The 19,072-nt window shown below is 37.1% G+C and overlaps 1 protein-coding gene across 1 annotated transcript in view; it reads left to right on the top strand.

The window, feature by feature from the left end:
- Nucleotides 1–1,168: 1,168 nt before the first annotated feature.
- Nucleotides 1,169–19,072, top strand: part of GPR63 (G protein-coupled receptor 63) — a 43,434-nt gene continuing 25,530 nt past the window's right edge. The window contains exon 1 of the mRNA XM_045542281.1: nt 1,169–1,353. The gene's annotated coding sequence lies outside the window, so the exon portion shown is untranslated. The remainder of the gene's footprint in view (nt 1,354–19,072) is intronic.

Below are 19,072 nucleotides of genomic sequence, written 5' to 3'. Positions count from 1 at the left end.
TCAAGGCTGTGGTCTCAGCAATTATCACAAATGTTGATGACAGCTGGAAAAACAGTATCATTGTCACTGGAAAGCAACATTTCCCACTATCATTTAGATCTTAAGGTGGTATCTTTCCTGGAGGAACTTCCTAAGTTCAGTTTGTCAATCTTTACACTCAGTATATTTTTCTTTCTTTTATCTTTCTTTTCCTCCATCCTTCCTCTCTCTCTCCTCCCTTTCTTTCCTCTCTTTCTTTCCGTCTTTATTTCCTTCCTTCCCTCCCTCTTTCCTTCCCTTCTTCCCTCCTTCCTTGACAGGGTCTCACTCTGTTGACTGGGCTAGAGTGCAGTGGCATCATCATAGCTCACTGCAACCTCAAACTCCTGGGCTCAAGGGGTCTTCCAGCCTCGGCCTCCCAAAGTGCTAGGATTACAGGTGTGAGCCACCATGCCCGGCCCTACAGCCAGTATTTGTTGATGAAAGTCAGTGGTTCCAGAAATCCAACAGGAGACCACCTGGCCATTGTCCACTGGAAGAGAACACAGCACCGGGTACCGCAGGGCGTCTGGCAAATCTCCCATGCCACACAGCACTGACACCTTCAGGGACCCCAGCTGTTACTTCAGTCTCCTGTGCGCCTTGGTGAGACCCTCTTCACTGTGTTGGAGCAGAGGAAGAATAACCAGGAAAGAAATGTGACCCGCCTTGGAAACTCAATTCCACGGGGCAGTGGCTAGTGGCGTACACGGACTTTGAGGGGGGTGGGGCGGAAAGCCAAGACCCTAAAAGAGCAGTGCAGGCGGTTAGGGTGGGGGCGAGGGTCCCTGAGCCGTCTGGGGCTTAGGCCAACGGCGAGGAGGGCTCCCGTGCCGGGTCTGAGCGCTCGCCCTACCCTCGGTGCCTTTGCGCAGAAGGACGGCCGACCCGACCTGAGTTGGGGGGGCCCTGGGAATCTGGGCCGCGGGAAAGGGGTGCGCCCCGGGGCGGCTCAGGCGGTGGCCTCCGGGAGCTCTCCGTCTCGACTCGCCTGCTCCCTCTTGGCTTGCCTCCTCCTCCTCGCTCCCCGCCTCCCCCTCACCTTCCCGCCTACAGCGGGGACGGCGCCTTTAAGAGGGAGCGTTGGTTACCCTGGGGGCGGGAAGCCCTCGGCGGCCCGCGGGGCGGCGGCGCTCGTCCGCGATGCTCCACTCTCCGCTCCTGCTCCCGCCGCCGCCGCCTCGTCCTCGCCATCCTCCTCCTCCTCGGCCTGGAAGCGTTGTTCTCCGCGGCGGAGGAGCGAAGTGCTATGTCAGGAAAGTTCCGGGAGGGACTGCGTGGGGCCATGCTCCCCGGGCTCTCGTGCGGGCGCCCGCGCGCCGCCCTTTGTACGAGGTGAGACGCGGGCTCCGCGCCCCGGGCCAGGTGGCCGCCGGGGGCGGGGAGCGCTTCGGTCCGCGGCTCTTGGCAGGGGTGTGCGCTCGGCGGAGTGCGTGGGTGAGACGAGGCCGGTGAGACCCAAGTTGTGCCGGAGAAGCCTGGGTTTTCGGGAAGGCTTTTGCAGCCGGGCTGGAGTTATTTCGGCCGGCGCCGCCCGGCGGGGACCCGGTTCCTGCGGTGCCGCCTCGCCTCCGGACGCCCCGGCCCCGCCGCCCGCCCGCCCGAGCTGCAGGCCTCCGGGGAGACGGGGCGGCTGCAGACGGGCACCCCGTGCGGGCTTCTGCCCCGCCGGGCTGTTCCCCCCGGCAAGCTGGGTGCGGGGGGGTGAGAGGGAGGAAGGGAATCCCGAACTTTTACACCGTGGTCCCGCCGCTCTCAAGGGCTGATGCTCGCGCCTTTTGCCCAGGAGGAGGCTCCTCTCGGGCTCCGACAGCTGAGAGCGTCCCTCGTGCAGCCGGGCTGGCGGCGCTGCGTCTGTCTTTGCCGTGCTGGCTTCTCCTCGTCGCCCTGATGTTAGTTCTCCCTCTTCCGCCCCTTTTAGGAACATTTTTTTTTTTTTAAGACACAATATCCTGGAGGCTCTGGGTACTTAAAAAACCCCAACAACATATCCTTATGAAAGATTCCCCCCAGGGCTTGCTCAAGTTTTTGAAGTGATCGTTTTAGTCTTTAATGAAATATTTAGACTCAGTCTTGACACTTATGAAATACAGGTATTTCTGTAGTATGATGTTTTTTTAGTGAGGTAGGATGAGGTTTTAGCCATATTTTTAAAAAATACGTTTTTCTCATTGTTTTTTGGTGAATTTGTTTTTCATTATGTCTTAGATTAAGAAGGCTCCAACTAATTTTAGGAGTAATATATTTAAGAATCAAATAAAACCTGGTGTTTCTTGCATAATCTGACTTTGCTTCAGGCATTTTTATCCATGGATGAGGTATGTAATACGTGTAGTCATTTGATGAAACCTGATGTATAAGTACATTTATTGCACAAATGGGTAAGTTTTTTTTCCATGTGTCCTGTGGGTGGAGACTCATTTTCTCACACTCCCCAGTTCTCTGCCACCCCATGTCTATGCCTGTTTCTGTCGTCTCCACTCACACTGCATACATCTGATGTCCACTGCAAATTGGAAGGTGCTGATGAAAAGTCCCTTCATTTTGTTAAGTGTTGCATAGCCCAGATTTTAGTGACATAATTCGTTACATCATCCAGATCATTTTGAACAATAAAAATAGAATGTGGGAGCTTATTTAAAGGAAAGAATGTCAAGAAGTATTTAAATTCTCAGGTATATGCTTAACATGTAATTTTTATGTGTGAAAAATATACTGCAGAGATAGACGGGATAGTGTAGGAAACATCTTATTTGCAGTGAGGAAGTTTTGAAAGAAAATCATTCCAGAATAATCATTAATATTGCGAAATTTTGTTTGGGATATAGATTTTCATCTCTGATTACAATTTTGTCACTTTGCTGTCAAATATACCAGAACTGAAACTTTAAAAAAAAGAACTTGTGGGGTGCAGTGGCTCACACCTGTAATCCTAGCACTCTGGGAGGCTGAGGCCAGATGATCGCTTGGGGTCAGGAGTTTGAGACCAGCCTGAGCAAGAGTGAGACCCTGTCTCTACTAAAAATAGAAAAAATTAGTTGGGCATGGTGGTGCATGCCTGTATTCCCAGATACTTGGGAGGCTGAGGCACAAGGATCACTTGAATCCAGGAGTTTGAGGTTCTTGTGAGCTAGGCTGATGCCATGTCACTCTAGCCCAGGAGACAGAGCAAGACTCTGTCTCAAAATAAATAAATAGATAAATGAATGAATTTAAAAATTAAAAGAAGAACCCAACAACTCTAGCATTTTCTGAAAATTCGCAGCAAACTGAACATTCTTGGAGAAAAATTTGCTTAGAAAAGTCACATACTGAAAACCCTAACTGCAGTTACCATTTTACCTTAAATTTACTGTACTCTAGGCAAGAAAGTAAGAATTTAGGGTTCTAAAGTGGATGTAACTTAGTTCTTAGAATTGTATTGATTAATATGAGTACCTTGAGATTTTGTATATGGTTTATTTGATTTGGGATGATTGTTGTGTGAATGATTCTTTTTGAAACTATATATCTATGTATGTATCTGCACACACATACATATGGATTTACATATGTATATGTCCATATCACACATATATCTACATCTATAAATCTACGCTGTGTGTGTGTATTTCTATAGCAGGGAGAACCATTGGATTTGATAATACATATGCCCTAAGAACAGCAGGTCTAAAAGATCAGCAGCTAAAAATAGTTCTTGTTAGGGCTTGTCATCTTTTCAGAATTTTAGTAGATATCAGGTAAGTTAAAAAATACTGTTTTCCAGTATGTTCCTGAACTCTTATAAGGCTTGCACCAGGGAGCTATATGCCAATGATCCTAACCATATATTTATCTATTAAAATGGACTGAATTGCCCCATTCAATGTTATGATTCAGTCAGGCATTTCTTAAGCTTCTGTAATTTATCTTCAGTAGGCAAATTCTAGGTAAAATTTAGCTGGTCAATGTAGTGTTTTCTTCTTTTAACACTTCAAAAATCACCTTCAGGACATTTTCCACAGGGACTTAGATACTATACCAAAAAGGCATGAGAGGCAAACCTTGGGGAAGTTCTGGTACTCCAATTTGTGAAAGGATGTCTTAAGCGTTTGATTTGAAAGAAGGATCCATTAATGCTTGGGAAAATAATACCTATAATACAATGCTCCATTCACTACAAGCAAAACTGTCACTCACCTTTGGAATATTTCTTATCACATTTCACAGCTGAAGCTGATGCATTTCTGCATATGTATGAAAATTCAAAATGAAATGATCTGTGAGACTTTCCTTTAATTTGCTAGTTATTTACCAGAAATGTGTTTATATTTGCTACATATGCCCTTTGCTTTATTGCATATGGATATATATATATATATATACATACATATATATATATATACACACACACCCCTATGACATATGTATATTTAGGGTGAATTCTTAGTGTTTACTTGAAAACACATTAATGAGTTTCACAGAGTTTATGTTGCGTCTCTTCGGCTTTCAAAACATAACATTTGAGATGTGTAACTATGAGCCTGAGATCATAGACTTCTAGAGCTGAAAGGATCTTGGTCAATTGTAGTTCCAGTTTTGTGGTAATTTTCTGCTTAAGGTCAGACGTGTCCTTAATGTGAACTGGATGATCTGCAAAATAGATTCTTTTGTAACCACAAAACATGGAGAACATCCCAAATAATTTGCTGTGTGGGCAGCCCAACATGCTTTAGCGTTTGGTTGGCTTGAGGCAGTGTGCCATGCTTGTAAAAATGGTTTCTGAAGCTGACAGCAAAGCTGTTTCAGTCTTTGAGTTCGACACATAGAATAAAATGCCTTTTAGCCTCTACACCAGAAAATATGGACAGCATTGGTAAAAGTAATTTGTGCCCATTTCTGTTTGTATTACAGAAGATTCAGAAACTGAAGAAATTCTAGCTTGATACACAAGAAAGCTCATTCATGTTTGTTATAAATGTAATGAAGAGTTAGAAGGGCTGGGTTTTAGCACAGCTGTCAAGTCTTGGGCAAAAGAGTGTACATTTGCAGTTGGGATAATCTAGTGGTCAACTATTGAAATTAATAATAGAATGGTTATTATCAGTATTTCTTTTGAGTGATAATACTGAAGAAATTACATCCTCTCAGGTCCAATTTAGATTAAAAACATCACCAGCCAGATACTATACCAATCACCGGGCATACATGTTAATTGATTCTTAGATAATTTTCAACTGAAACCCTTATGCGATATTACAGTCATAAACTTTAAATACGTTTTAGGGTTTTTGAGCAAAGAGCTTCTTGGTTAACTTCTTTCTCTCAATTCACTTAGCTCAGTCTATATTAAAGCATTTGAAAAGTATTTTAGGCAAATTCTTTTCTGTGGAAACTTCTAAGGATCTGCCTTGGGGAGGTTGGGTGCAAAAGGGACATGATTTTATACTCTAGCTGTTACTTTCCAAAGAGAGGCTTCTTTATTCTTTCCTATTGTTTTTAAACAAAAACAAATGTGTAGGTAATTTTAGAGAAAGAACGTTAGTGTGGGCATTTAAAGATGCCTGAAGTTTGGATCAGAATAAAGGTTTCAACTGAAAATTACCTAAAAATCAGTTAACATCTGTGCCAGGTGTTCGGTATGGTATCTGGCAGAGGGTGTCTGCTGCAGGTTTTTTTGTTCTAGGTTGGTCCTGGAAGGATGCAGACACAAAGGGAATTGTGTAGACCTAGTATCCATTGCCTTCCAGAGGGAAAATGTTTTCATAAGTGTGTACTTATAATAAAATCCATTCTTTTGATTGTAGCTTAATTTTTTCATTTCCTCCAGGTTGTATATGAAGCACACAGCTTCCTACTCTATTTTGATTAACGCTGCTTAAACTGTCATGACTTCTAAAGTTTCATACTGTCCAGCACTAGCAGAAAGTCTGTTCTTGAATTCTCTCAGCTTGTTCTCACTTTTTCAGACATACTTCCTTTTTTTGCATTATATAGTTCTCTAATGATAGGAGTTTTGAATATAAAGTTTCTCTATTTTCTATAAATTGGGTAAATTTGCTCTCACTTAAAGATTTAATGATATTGGGAACTTATTTTTGTTTCTGTAGTTCATGCATAGTTGCTGTTGTAAGGTTTCAAGTCTTTATTCTTAAGCTATAATAGTTTTTTTATTATTATGAAAGTGATACATGTTCATTGTAGATAATTTAGAAAATCCAGATAAGCAAATATAAAACAAAAGGGAAAAAGAATTATGCCCAGAGATAACTATTGTTAACATTTTAGAATATATTTTATATACATATAGAAAAATACTATTATAATTTAATTTCTAAAAATGACACTTTATATATGTTGTCTTGTAATTTTCACGCAAAGATAAACCGCTTTCCTTGTCATGGAATGATCTGTGACATTTTGAATGTGGAGTAGTAGTATTCTATGGATATATTGTAACTTCTTGGGGATATGCCATTGGATTAGGCTCTCTCTCTCTCTATTTTTTTTTTTTTTTTGCTACTTTATAGCAGTGAATATCTTACAGCTCCATTTTTATACATATCTATGGTTATTCCCTTTGGGTAAAGCTCTACAAGTAGAATTTCTTCTACTTCTGGAATAAAAGGCATTAACATTTTTCTTTGACCTCAAGGCACTTTATTATTCCCAATATAAAATCTGTAGACCTAATCATAGTCTTACTTATATTTACAGAATTTAGCTTTGAGCTCTGTGTGTGAGTGTGTGTGTGTATGTGCCTGTGTATGTCTATATCTATATTTTATTTATATATTTATCTATATCTTTCTTCCTTTCTGTCAATAATACAAAAGTTCACTTTAGCCAGAAATTACCTTTTGAAACCAGTTGAATATCACTCTGGCTACCCTAAAAACATGTGGTCACTTCCAGGAACAGAATTAGAGATATAAACTAAGCAAAAACCAGGAAAAGGATATCTATAAAAATGTAAAGACTGATAGCTAAATATAGAGAAAAATTCTCCTTTCATTTTTAGAAATAAAAGTATCTTTAGCCATTAAACATGATCCTAATGAATGTAGTCTTATTTGTATTTTTCATGTTCATTTTTCATTTTTAAAATTTGGTTCTTGGCTGTAAAAGGTAAGAGAAAGTAAATACACACACACACACACACACACACACACACACACACACACACACACGGACATATTTTCTGGGCCAGTTATTCATTTTCAGACATTGTCTTCTTCACTGTGAAACAGTCTCCTTTCCTCCTTTCTCTAAGTGAGACTTAGGTTCTCTGCTCCCTTAATACCTAGTGTTTACCTCTGTTTTAGCACTTCAAAATAAGTTTTTTCTTTAGATGAATATCATTTCTCTCTTTAATATCTCAAAGAATAGGAACCATATCTTTATATTTTGGTATGGAATATAACAGGCATGGGTAGATTGAACAGGTAAATTTTTTTCACGAGGTCTTGTAGATGTTTACTCTTTATAGGAAAGTTCAGAATATCCTTTTGAAACCAATTTTACTGCACAATTTTTCTTTTAAGAATATTTATTGTGAAGTACCTTGTACATATAAAAGTGCGTGAAACATATTCGTAAGTTAAAAAAAATTGAATACCCATGGACCTACTACCAAAGTTAAAAAATACAACACACTGGAGTCCCTCTGTCTACTAATTCCTCACCTAGGGTTAAATCTTGCTTTATCCTTGAAGCAGTATATTCTTTGGTTTTGGTTATTTTGGACTTTACCTAAAGGGAATCCTACTGCTGTATATATATTATATATACTTTTATGCTTGCTTCATTTGCTCACTGTTATATTTTTGGGATTCATCAATGTATGTAGCTGTAGTTTGTTTTTCTTTGTTTATTGTATTGTATTGTATTGAATTCTACAGTTTATCCATTCTGTTGTTAAGGGGCATTTGTCATTGTAACTACATTTTAAAAAGCATAAGCATAAAGTTTTCCATGATATCTTTTTATCTATTTAGTTACTGTTGTGTCTGTGATATGTCCTATGTTTTCCACCTGATGCTGCTAATTTGTGTACTCACTCTTTCCTTCTTCAATCTTGAGATATATTATTTCTCTTAATCTTGTCAAAGAACCAACTTTTGCCTTTGCTGATCATCTCTATTATGTATTTGTTTCTAGTGTATCCATTTTTACTCTTTTATTCTCTTTCTGTCATGCTTGTAGGTTTATTCTGCCCTTATTTTAATTTCTTTGGTTGAGCGCTTAGCTTGTTAATTGTTACTCTTGCTTCATTCAAAGACTATGCATTTCCCTGGAATCACAACTTTAGCTGTTTATTACAATTTTTTATGTTACCATACAGTTCTAAGTATTTTCTGTGATTTCTTGAAAATGGTGTTTCCTAATTTTCAAACATATTTTGTTGTTGTAGATGATCTCTAACCTATTGGTGATATGATCAGAGGAGGTGGGCTGTACCATACCAGTTCTTCGTTGCTTCTTGGGGTTAGCTTTCTAGACAGTGGCAAGTGTTCTCTCCTAATAAATGTACCATACGTAGCTTCAAAACAATGTATATTCTCTAGTTTCTGGGTGCAGTGTTTCATCTGTATCCATAAGATGAAAATTGCATTAATAATTGTGCTGTTTAAATCTTTATCCTTTTCATGCTTTTGTCTGCTTGATCATTCAATTACTGAGACATTATAATGATGGCTTTATTATTTTCATCTGGATAATTCACCTTTTACTGTAATATTTTGAGGTTTGTTATTAGATGCATACAAGTTTACATTTTTAAATCTTTGTGGTCAGTTAAACCTTATATCATATGTAATGAGTTTCTACATCTCTAATAGTGTTGTTTTGGTTAAAGTATTTTTCCTTGATATTAATAAAACAATATAGGGTTGCTTGTAGATTATGATTGGCTTGATATACCTTTCCTTACTCTTTGGCCTTAAGGTTATGTCTGTGTCCTTATGATTTTAGATGTGTCTCTTATAAATAGCATGTAGCTGGATCTTTGCTTTTAACTGGAGAGTTTAGTCTCTGTATTTAGAATGAAGACTGATATATTTGGATTTGCTTATTTAATATTATCATATTACTATGTATTTCTCTTCTGCTTTATCTGTATCTTTTTGTCTCTCCTTTCTTGCCTTCTTTTGGATAGATTGATTGCCCTTCCTCCCCTTTTTTACTATTCTATTTATTTAGGGGACTGGCTATAAGCTGTATATCTATTTTTCAGTGGTTACCCAGCCACTTTTAATAATACTCATCTTTATGTAATACAAAGTTAAGTGGTACCTTTGTCCTCTGTTATGGAATTGAAGTGTGTTCCCCTCTAATCCCCAATGTAGCTGTATTTGGAGATAGGGCGTATCAGGAGGTAGTTGAGGTTAAATGAGATCATAAAAGTGGGGTGCTGATCCAGTAAAATCTCTGTGGAGATACAGAGATCCCTCTCCCTGTCTGCGTGCACGGAAAGGCCATGTGAAGACATAGGTGTCTACAAGGCAGAAGAGAGCCCTCACCAGAAACTAATCCTGATGGCACCTTAATCTTAGACTTCCAGCCTCCAGAACTGTGAGAAAGTAAATTTCTGTTGTTTAAGCCACCCAGTCTGTGGTATTTTTTTATTTAGTAATTTTTATTTAAAAATATTAAGGGAGTACAAGTGTTTTTGTTACATAGGTGAATTATATAACGCTGAAGTCAGGGCTTTTAGTATGCCTGTCACCAGGAGACAACCCTAGCTAATATACATTCCTTTTTAAAAAATGCAAATTCCTAAGAATTTGTTAACTCCTGTGATACTCTCTTTGAATTTATATGTCATTGATGCCGAGTGTTTTATTTCTAGTCTTTTCTTTCTCTCATAAGTTAGATTTTACTTTTATTGTTGTGTATAGTGTCTGTTATGTTTCACCATGTATTCATCAATATTTATCAATATCTTTTCTTACCATTCCTTCTTGTGTATCAGACCTATCTGTGATTATTTTTCTTTTGTCTGATGTACCTGATGTATATCCTTTACTTTTCCTTTATTGAGTGTATGTGTGTGTGTCTGAGAGAGAGAGAGAGAAAGAGTGGGGGAGAGAAAAGATATTCTTGTTTGTGACAATCATTTTAATTCACCTTCTTCCTTGAAAGAAAGATTTTCTGAGTATTGAATTCTATTTTGACAATTACTTTCATCAGCACATCAAAAAATATTATTCCATTGTCTTCTGAATTTTATTATTACCATTGAGAATTAAGCAGTCAAGCCCATTTTTTTTTTCCTTTGTCAGGGAATGTATCTTTTCCAAACTCTGGTTCCTTCTGAGATCTTTCAAAGATATTCTCCTTAAAAATACCGTCTCTTTCTATTCTGAATTTTCAATCTAATGTTTCTGGGTATGAAATGAAAAAATCCTATTTGGCATTAGATGGGCTACATTAAGGACTAGCATTTTTCAGGAATTCTGGAAACTTTTATTAATAATCTTTTTGAATATTTTCTTTTCTTCTTAATTTTATGATTTTCTTTTGGAACTCCAATTGCATGTTTATTAGACCTTCTATGTTTATCTTTCTTCTTTCATATCTTTTATCTCTTATCTTTCATTGTATTCTTTTAATTATATCTGTAGAAATTTCTGATGTTGTAACTTGCATTTTATTAATTCACTTCAGCTGTGTCTAATATGTCACTTTGATTTAGTTTTTAATATCAATTATTATATTTTTTATACCTAGAACTTTATTTGTTCCTTTTCAAATCTGCTTGTATCCTGTTCATTTCAGCCAAATTTTATTTTGTATCTTTGTCTAATAATTTTTATAACTGAGGTCTTTTTGTGGATTTGTTTCTCTCTGTTTTTCCCCTTGCTCCTAATCACTTATGTTGCTTTGATTGTTTTGAGGTTTTTGTGATTTTTTTGACTGTGAACTGTTCACTTACCTTGGAACTTTATGATAATTCTTTCAGGTGTATGTTGAAAGTGAGTTCCTACTGATGGTAAATATATTTGCTTTTGCCTACTAGCTTGAGTGCTGTACTGACCTGGGCACATTTTTAACACATTGACTGCCACACTGGAAAAAAAATTTTTTTCCTTCGGGACCACAGTGTTTTATTATTAATATAGAATAAAAACTTCAAAAACAAAACGACCCTTTCTAAGTTAATGAAAAATTTGTTATTTTTTCTTGTTTTCTGTGCACAAGTTATATGCAGCTTGAAAAATGGTTCTCATAGTTCCCATGGTGAAGAGACATGTGAGTTACATGTGCTTCACGAGGCCCTGGGCTCAAAACTACCATGAGTTAAATATAACTCATATGACAGTTAATATGTTAAATCAGATTTCTGTTTGACGATTTTTTTTCCTTTTATATCTCAGTGGTAGCTCGTGGTTACAAATCTTCTGGGGGGATTATTTTCTTTTATCCATGATGCATTTCCCTCATCCAGTGAAATGCAATTTTTATTTCTGTCTCTTTCAGCATGGTGTTTATTTCTTATTTAAAATAATGACTGTGGCCCTCTGAAGTCCCTGGTTGCTGTTGGGGTCTTCTGACAAATATAATTCTCTAATCCCAACTCAAATCCTTTAAATTTGACTTTTGTCAAGAAACTATTTTGTTTCTGAGATTATAAGCATGTATAAAATGAGATATCTTTGTTATTCATGTTAATAAGCAAACCTTAACATCACTATAGGGTATTTGCTTTTGAAAAGAAAAAGCAGACGTTAATGTATCAAGATATGATAGCAAAATGCTTACTTTTTTCTTTTTATTCCAATTTTATAATTTCCTAATTATGAAATTTATAATTTGAACTATAATTTCTTCCCTTGATAAATTTGTAATTTACGTCTAGGATGTTGGTATCAGCCCTTTCTCTTCCTAAGTCCCACATTTCATTTTGTTTGCTGTCATTCATTATTTAATTTTATATTTTGTTCTTTAGGAAGTTCATGCCAGCTCCTTATTTTAAACTATTTGGTTTCATCTTCTAGCTAGAAAGGCACTGCTAGTCACTTTTATCTTTCTATTGCTTCAGATTTTTGGGCTTTGCCTTTACAATATTAAGGAAAATTAAAAAGCCACCCACCATCTGCATTGCCCTTATTTATATTTGCAAAAACAAGTTAAAGATGGCAGACTGGGGAGTTCTTCTCAGTAGTTAACTTTTGAAAAGGAACAATTATTTTGTGTTTATTTCAAATGGTTACATCTTGGTGAACATTTAAGAAATGTTTAGTTTTCTTCTTTGAGTATTACAGCATCCTCAAAATTTTTTATAACCCTACATGAGATAGTGATGTGGGTATAGCTTTGGTTGCGATGAATAGTGAAATAGAAAAAGTTCAAGAACCTTATCATTTATGTTTCTTACCACTCAGTTACTGTGGATTAGCAATAAAAACACAGTGGTAAAATGAAGCCAAATACAAAAACAAAAAAAGACTGAAGTGATTACCTTGATTACATTTGGACAATGATGCCATTCATCAGGTAATGATTATCCATGTCGTAAAATTAAACTTTTACTATTTTCTGTGTTCTTTTTAAGAAACAGTTTTACTTTTGCATTCTCAGTTTTAAAGTCCATCTTTTTGTCTTTCTAATTTTCCTCATCTTGCGTAAAGAGGCACCAGAATAGAAATGATCTCTGAAACATACACATTAGAATCTTACTCTGGTAAATCTTGGCTCATATCTAGATTCTAGGTTGGAATAAAGTTCCAGAAATAGATCCCTCTAGTAGATCCACTTTTTTTAAAGTGGATAAACAGGGGACACTCATATCAAAAGCTACATTTCATAAAGCATCTATTTAGTTTGTGGCTGTTATAGGAAGGGGAATTTTCTTTTTTATCCACTATAAACTTGAGACTTGATCATTTCACTAAATGTTGTTCCTCCTAGAACCTTTGTTAAAGTCTATTTTTTTCCTACTCAATTCCAGCATAATAAATACTCTACATATAAGAAGAATTTTCACATTTGTTTCATAAGCCATTAGGCAAACTCTGCATTTGGGCCATGTTGTTACAATGGTTCTTACCATTATTAAATACATATTGAATGCACATATTTATGTATATATACACACCACTTTCTGTTGTCAGTCACTCTGTCATAGGCCATATCTGCTAGAAGAAATAACATGAGAAATGGGAAAGAGTGAGGTATAATAAAAGTGGAGAAACTCCACATAAGTTTATACAGCATTATTTAGTGCTTTTCTTTCCCCTTCTTTTGTTTAAGAGAGAATCCAGGAATTGCAATTTTGACTATTGTGTATACAGTTGATATTGGGCCAGTGAATTCCCTGTGGATCATTCATCTTACCAGTTGTATTAGCACTTTGTGAACTTGCAAAGCTTTTACTGATGCTTTCATCTTTGAGCAGAGAACTAGAAGATGAGCGGCAGGTGTCTTACTGTACAGTGACATCACTTGTGACACTATCCATAGGAAACCCAGTAACAACCAAGCCACAACTTACTCCGGACTGTTTTTCCACTGTGATTTTGTGATGCATGATGAGAAATTATTCTTTGGTGTTGAGAATACAGCCATTTTATCTCCTTGGGTTTTTATTTTTAATTTCTAAAGGTTCAAGGTAAATATTGTAGATTTTCTTAAAAAAATTTTTTTTGCTAAGGCATTTTTTGGGGGGAGGTGAGCAGGGTTTATGTTGGGAGGTGATATGCAGTACTTTGCATTTAGAATGACAATTATGTATCCCTCTTTACTTGGAGCAATTCTTCCCAATTGTTGGATGCACAGCAAACCTGATTGAATATTAAAATTTAGAAATGGTAGAAATGGGGTTGTTTTAGAGGAGATAATCATTTTTATGGGAGAACTCTGCTTTATGACAGGATTTAGTAGACTCCATAAGCTAGTGAAGTTTCAAGAAACATTAAATATTCTTGAATTTAAAATTATTTGTCAACAATTTGGTTTTAGAAGACTTTTCTTGAGGTCTGCTTGCATTTTGTAAAATTTTATCTATTCTTGCAGTGAAAGACTACTACTTTTGGTATTTATTTACTTATTTTTTCTCCTCTATTCCCCATGACCTACTCTTTCCCACTCCTTCCCTACCAAAAAGTTAAATGGAATAAAAAATAAACTGTAATGTCAAAAACAAAATATACTAGCCTTCAGCCTGGTACTTATAGGTTCATCTTAGGGAGTAATGTCATATTTTTGTACAGCATGAGATTTAGAGAATGTCACAAGAAAATATGAACACATATGTGTTTTGAGAAATGTGTCTTTAGGTGCATGTCTGATTATGTGAACATCGGAGAGTATACTTAGCACAAACCTGTACGAGGTCTGTCCAGAAAGTATCCAACCACTGTTAATAAAACCAGAATTGTTTGCACCACATCGATGTAACCTGGCAGCCAGGACAGTAGACTGTAATACACACCCATAAGCAGTGACGACTTCACCATACTTAGTCACTAGTCATGTGTATGGTGTGGCCATCAGATTCAAAATGATCAAGTGAGTAGAGCAATGAAGCTGCATCACATTTTGCGTTAAGCTTGAACATTCCTCTGTGGAGATTATTCAGATGATTCAGAAGACTTTCGGAGACTGTGCAATGAGTGCTGTGCAAATAAAAATGTGGCACAAACACTTCAAAGATGGTTGAGAATCAGTTGAAAGCGATCCATGTTCTGGAAGGCCTGCAACAAGCAGAACACCTAAGAATGTTGAACGTGTTAGGTTAAGAGACACTGGGAGAACTGTGTGGGGTCCCAAGGTGCCTACTTTGAAGAAGATGGAGGCCTTGTTGTCTTGTGTACAATGTTTCTTGTATCTTGTATCTTGTTTCTTTTTCAATAAATGTCTCTATTTTTCATATTATATGGCTGCATACTTTCCAGACAGACCTTGTGTATTATAGCCTACTACATGCCTAGGCTATATGGTATAGCCTATTGCTCCTAGGTTACAAACCTGTATGGCGTATTACTGTGCTGAATACTATAGGCAATTGCAACACAATGGTAAGTATTTGTGTATCTAAACATATCTAAACATAGAAAAGGTGCAGTAAAAATATGGTATAAAAGATAAAAAATGATACACTTGCATAGGATATTTACCATGAGTGGAGCTTGCAGGACTAGAATTGACTCTGGGTAAGTCAGTGAGTGGTGAGTGAATGTGAAGGCCTAGAACATCACTGTACACTACTGTAGACTTTCTAAACACTGTACAGTTAGGCAATACTAAATTTATAAAAAAATTTTCTTTCTTCAATAATTAATTAACCTTAGCTTACTGTATATTTTACTTTATAAACTTCTAAATTTAAAAAAAAATTTTGACTCTTTTGTAGTAACACTTAGCTTAAAACACACATTGTACAGCTGTACAAAAATATTTTCTTTATATACTTAGTCTATAAGCTTTTTTCTGTTTTTAAATTTTTAATTTTTTTTTTACTTTTAAACTTTTTTGTTATAAAGTAAGACATAAACACACACATTAACTTAAGCCTACACAGGATCAGGATCATAAATATCACTGTCTTCCACCTCCGCAGCTTGTCCCATTGGAAGGTCTTCAGGGGCAGTAACACACATGGAGCTGTCATCTCCTATGGTAACAGTGCCTTCTTCTGGAATACCTCTTAAAGGACCTGCTTGAAGCTGTTTTATAGTTAACTTTTTTTTTTAATAAGTAGGAGTGCAACCTCAAATAATGATAAAAAGTATAGTATAGTAAATACATAAACCAGTAACATAGTTATTATCTTTATTAAGTATTATATATTGTATGTAATTGTATGTGCTAGACTTTTATATGACTAGCAGCACAGTAGGTTTGTTTACATCAGCATCACTGCAAACACGAGTATTGTATTGCACTACGAAGTCACGATGGCTAAGCAAAAAAGTTTCTGTTGCTCACTAAGCAATAGCAATTTTTTTAGCTCCATTATAACTTTATGGGACTGCTGTCCTATTTGTGGTCTGTCCTTGAACAAAATGTCATTAAGTGGTGCATGACTGTAAATGAGGAATTATGTGTTCCCTGTTTTTCACTCTTGGAGCATCCTGGGTTTTTCTTCACAACACATACAACCTAGTGTAACCCAGTGGTTATTGTATGTTTAGTATGTGTCTCCCCAGTAGACTTTTAAGTTACATAAGATCAGGAGATGCATCTGTTTTGTTCTTCATTATATGTAGTGCTTAGTAGCTGATGTGGAGCAGATGGTTAATAACTATTTGTTTTAAAAAAAAGGAAAGAAGGAAGTGAACTTAAGTGTATAAGTCAAGTGGAAAAGTATCTGTCAAAGATTCGTATAGTATACATGGATAACATTAGCATGGTGATACTGAGTATCAGAGTAAGATATGCAAGTGAAGTTAATATCAGCTGGGGCCCGGCACGGTGGCTCACGCCTGTAATCCTAGCATTCTGGGAGGCCGAGGCGGGTGGATCATTTGAGCTCAGAAGTTTGAGACCAGCCTGAGCAAGAGCGAGACCCCATCTCTACTAAAATAGAAAGAAATTATATGGACAACTAAAAATATATATAGAAAAAATTAGCCGGGCATGGTGGCGCCTGCCTGTAGTCCCAGCTACTTGGGAGGCTGAGGCAGGAAGATTGCTTGAGCCCAGGAGTTTGAGGTTGCTGTGAGCTAGGCTGATGCCACGGCACTCACTCTAGCCTGGGCAACAGAGTGAGACTCTGTCTCAAAAAAAAAAAAAAAAAAAAAAAAATCAGTTAACGTATGATGACTCTGTTGACGTTTCCTTTTGTCTTTATCTGGTGGCCACTTTGAATCCTAAAACTAAAGTCTTATTTTATGGATTTTAAAACTCTAAGTATGTTAAATGTGACTTTTAGATTTTTCAGAACCTTCTCAAGTTAACCAGAATTATTTTGATCATGGCAGTGAATCAAGGTCAAAACAAATTTGCCATTATTTCTGAGGATGAGTCAATGCTGCTCTTCAGCGATCCTATTTTGAAGTTGTGTACTAAGAGCAGAATGATCTTTATGTCTGTGATGTTTCTCTTACCTTATTTTCTAGCTTCCCACTCATAAAAAATGTTGTAATTCCATATTTTCCCTTGTGTTTATTATAGGAATTTCCTATGGTAATGAGTTAACATTTACATACTGCAGGCCCAAAGGACTGAGGATCCATCCTTTGATTCTTTTTTTTAAAGCGTGTATATTTGTGTGGGGGTGCTATTTGAAGAGTCTGGTGATGTCATGAAGGTTTTCTGCTTGTATGTTCTGTGAAATTTCTGTTATACCAAGAGCAGAAGATGTGCTGGTTGATGGGGTGAGGTGGGGTGTTGGGGTAGGAAGTCTGCGAGATGTGTCTGTGTTACACTAAGAGATTATGCTTGAACCATCTCAGGCAGTGACGTCTTGCTATGCAGGAAGAAAGGGGAGACCATGGTGTATGCATATGTGTCTCTCACTTGTTTTTAGTAGACAACATGCTCTATATGAATCTCAAACAACTAGCATAGTGCTTGGTACATGGCTGATGCCTGAGACATATTTGTTGAGTTGACTTGGCTTGAGCAGTCAGGGATAACCATAGTCAGCAACAAAAAGCATGGTATGAAAAACAGGTAAACTGTACTACAGTTGCATTTGGAAATACAGGAGTAAACTGGGCATGGTTGTAGTAGACCATTTTAGAAAGTCTGGTAAGGAATATATAGACTTCCACCATGTTTAAAGCAATGAAAGGGCAAAAGAAGCTGCATCTTCTTTGTTCTGAAAAGGGATGTTTGAAAGTCACTATTCTGAACTAAAGGGGATTAGAGGAAGAGAAACAAAGGTATCATGTCACAGTGTAGAATCTTGAAATGAGAAATAGGTTTAAATTCAGTTTGGAGTGAGGTATGGAAAAATAGTCATTTGCAAGGGTGAAGGAGTGGAAGCCTAAAGGTGACCGAAGGGTTGGTGTGGTAGAGGATGTGATTTTCTTTTCTGGCCTAAGTAAAACTGCTAGCTCATATATATATTTTTTTCTTTTTAGTGACATGCCACTGTGTAACTAGTTCATATTTATTGGCAATATTACTATTATTGCCATGTTTGTGTGCTAGTACTTTACATTTGCTGTCTCATTTGGTGCTTACAAAGCTTCATGAGGTAGGTGCACTGTGATTGATCATCTCTGTCTTTCTGATGAGGAACCGAGGAACCAAGAGGTTAAGTAAACTGCCCAATGACACACTTTGTAAATGGCGAGCAGGCACTGTGACCACTGCCCAGGTGGCCACAGCGGGCCTCTGGAGGAAGAACATGGGAGTGCTCAATAGACAGATTACTGTGGCCCTGACTGACCTTTTATTCCCTCCAAAGAACTTGTCAAAAGTGAGATGAAATGGAGAAGAGAGTGCCAACATTTTTAGAAGAAATAACAGTTGATGGTAGAAACATTTAGTTTTGATTAGATAAACTACTTTTAAGGCCTTGAAAACTTGTGCTAAATTTATGACTATTAAAGAAAAATTAAACATTTAATCATGTAGATAGGCATATGGGATCAGATGGGTACAGAGTTGCTAAGGAAACAGGTTAAAAAAAGTGAGTGGCAAGCTGAGCTGTACCCAGAAATTCAGATTGACTCTAAAGCTAGATAAAAAAAAAATCCTAAAAACTCTAGTGGAATAGCATGAAAATAACAAAAATAAGCAGTTTTTTTTTGTTTTCTTTAAAATTGCATTGATTCTGAAGGGATATTTGGGATATATGGGAACCAGAAAGCTAAACTAGAGATTAATATGAAACGATAGGGACTGTTTTTTAAATTACTAGGTGGTAAATAATTGCAGAAAATATGAGGTACTTTTAAAAGTAGTGACTAGATAAAGTACCATATTTAAATTTTATCCTTTTGGGGCTAACAAAGTCCTATTTTTCTCATAAGTCTTGAGTAATAACCGTAACACTTGCTTAACTGACAAGGTATGTTTGAGTAATTCCTCCTTTCACCAGTTTCCAAATGTTTAAATATTGTATTTTGTTCTACCTGTGGACAACAGATATAATGAAATAGACAGGAGAATGCTTATT

This window comes from Lemur catta, chromosome 2 (genome assembly GCF_020740605.2).
Source record: "Lemur catta isolate mLemCat1 chromosome 2, mLemCat1.pri, whole genome shotgun sequence".
Lineage (NCBI taxonomy): Eukaryota > Metazoa > Chordata > Mammalia > Primates > Lemuridae > Lemur > Lemur catta.
The sequence above is the reverse complement of the archived record's forward strand: the minus strand, read 5'-3'. Positions and strand labels throughout refer to the sequence as shown.